The 2585-nt window shown below is 36.5% G+C and overlaps 1 non-coding gene across 1 annotated transcript; it reads right to left on the bottom strand.

Moving 5' to 3' along the window:
- Nucleotides 1–1036: 1036 nt before the first annotated feature.
- TRNAW-CCA (transfer RNA tryptophan (anticodon CCA)) lies at nucleotides 1037–1108 on the bottom strand. Its single transcript has one exon. It is a non-coding gene; the product is annotated as a tRNA-Trp (tRNA).
- Nucleotides 1109–2585: the final 1477 nt, after the last annotated feature.

Raw genomic sequence — 2585 nt, 5'->3', positions numbered from 1 at the left:
TTATCTAGCAAATTGTGACATATCCTTACCCAGTCCCTATGCTGGTAATTTTTATTACTGTTAATAACATTTATGCTTAATGCTGCACTATTTTCTGTTAGTAGATTTCTTTGAATACTTCACAGAGGAAATAGCTATGATAGCTGTGAAAAATTTCTTCACATCTCCTTGAAGTTCATTTATTCTTTTTCTTCTGGATCATCCTGTTCCTTTCCTTCCAATTCCTGCCATCATCCTAGGACATATTTAGCTTCTTCTACATCTTCAAATTAATTTGTACTTCTCATCCATCCTTTCAGTTATTCTTCCTCCTTTCTTTCACCTAAGCTCGTGATCTCATGCCTTCTATCTCTTGTAAGTTTTTGCTCTAATAATTAAGCCCTTTCTTAATTGCTTTTTTCAGTCTCTTTCCACAACTTTCTGCTCAGTCTAAAGTATGAAAAAAATTCTCTATCATGTAAACATTTTCTTCAGTTTTTCTTTTACCACAATCAGTGTTGCCACTTAATCTTCTTTATTTCATATTTACTCCTTAGCAGCCTGCAACTTCTTGATCAAGTGCCAATCACACTTTCTGACACATGGTACATGTGTAGTAAATATGAATTAATGATAAACTTATATTTGCCAATATTATGATTTCTTTTTAGCCCTCATCCTCATCTTTGTTATGGTAGGAGGAATCATTGCATTTTAAGATCTTGCCCCTGGTTCTGTGGAAACTTGCAAACCACACACACAAGTGAACATAATGGCTAGGATTGTGTATACCACAGATTTCTTCCAAAATCAATCCTGTTCTACCTACATTTTGGTTTGTTGGGACCTCGCTGTACCAGTCGGTAAACATACTGGATACGATCATTGATTACATATATGAACTTTTTTGAAATTATATTGAAGGTGAAGGTGAAGTCACTCAGTTGTGTCTGACTCTTTGCGACCCTGTGGACTGTAGCCTACCAGGCTTCTCCATCCATGGGATTCTCCAGGCAAGAATACTGGAGTGGGTTACCATTTCCTTCTCCAGGGGGTCTTCCCGACCCAGGGATTGAACCCGGGTCTCCTGCATTGGAGGCAGACGCTTTAACCTCTGAGCCACCAGGGAAGCCCAAAATTATATTATATTACTAAATATTACTAAATAAGAATGTTTATTATTTAATCATGTTCTTCTTAAAGTGTGGTACCTATTGAACACATGATAATCACAGGTATTTAGAGCAGCAAAAATTTCTCCTATGCTAAACAGATTTTTGCAGAGGCAGGAACCATGGTTTTCTAGCATATAATATAGATAATAAATTTTTGTGGAGTGAGTAGATGAATGTTCTTTATATGTAACCCTAGTCAAAATTTTCTAAATGAACACAGAATGTATTTCTGATATTTCAAATTAAATTGCCATTTGTTATTAGGGCTTAGACTTTTCATACATTCTAAGTGACTTGTTGCTATCCTTATTGAAAGGGAAAAGAACTTTACCAATCAGTCCAGAAATTCACAAGTAAATATTGTTTATTTTCTCTGGTAAATTTCATCTGTTAGAGTGTTGTTTTAGATAAGGTTTTTCCATAGAAATATATATAAACTCTTAAAAAAATTAAGAGTTTGAACTTAAACTACTGCTATAAAACTAGGCACTTATTGGCCTTCAGTTTATCTAACTTTTATCTCAGAGACTGTGAGCTCATTTAATAGCATCAAGTGAAGGAAGCTGGAATAGACTCCCCTGTACTGCATACCTTTGGGACCTTCCTGTGTAATGTTGACATTCAGTCTCAGCCAACCTGACAATAAAATGATCCATTTATCCAACACAAGCAGGCAGAGAAGGAGATACTGCATCTTTCTCTCTGCCTCCCACTCCCAGAGTCAGTCCGATGCTTCCTCTGGGCCAAACGCATGCACTTATAAAGCACTTCATCAACAATTCGTCGTGTTTTCTGTTAAATTGGGTTTACTCTTATGTGAATTTTCCCCTAGACAATTTCCCCAAATAGCACAGAAAGTATTTGAGGTGAGCTAAAACTTTTTAATAATAAAGTTTGTGATTTTAAGTGGGCTTCCCTGGTGGCTCAGGGGTAAAAGAATCCGCCTGCAATGCAGGAGGCACAGGAAACACAGGTTTGATTCCTGGATCAGGAAGATCCCCTGGAGGAGGGCATGGTAACCCACTCCAGTATTCTTGCCTGGAGAATCCTATGGACAGAGGAGTCTGGAGGGTTACAGTACATAGCATCACAAAGAGTTGGACACAACTGAAGTGACTTAGCATGCATGCATGTGATTATAATGCCCTAGGACTAAGAAACACTTATCACCAAATAAAAATGACCAGCTTTATCACTATACATACAGGACTACTGAGGAGTTTAGGAAAAATCACTGTTGCTTGCTATATATATATATACACACACACATATATATATATGTGTGTGTGTATATATATGTACATATATACACATACATATATACACACACACATATACATATACATATATATATACACACACACACATACATATGTATGGGTGAACACCCATACACACATACATGTGTATGTATATACACACACATATATA

The sequence above is a fragment of the Bos javanicus genome, chromosome 3 (assembly GCF_032452875.1).
Source record: "Bos javanicus breed banteng chromosome 3, ARS-OSU_banteng_1.0, whole genome shotgun sequence".
In the NCBI taxonomy this organism is placed as follows: domain Eukaryota; kingdom Metazoa; phylum Chordata; class Mammalia; order Artiodactyla; family Bovidae; genus Bos; species Bos javanicus.
Note: the sequence above shows the minus strand (reverse complement) of the source record. Positions and strands in the feature narration are given on the sequence as shown.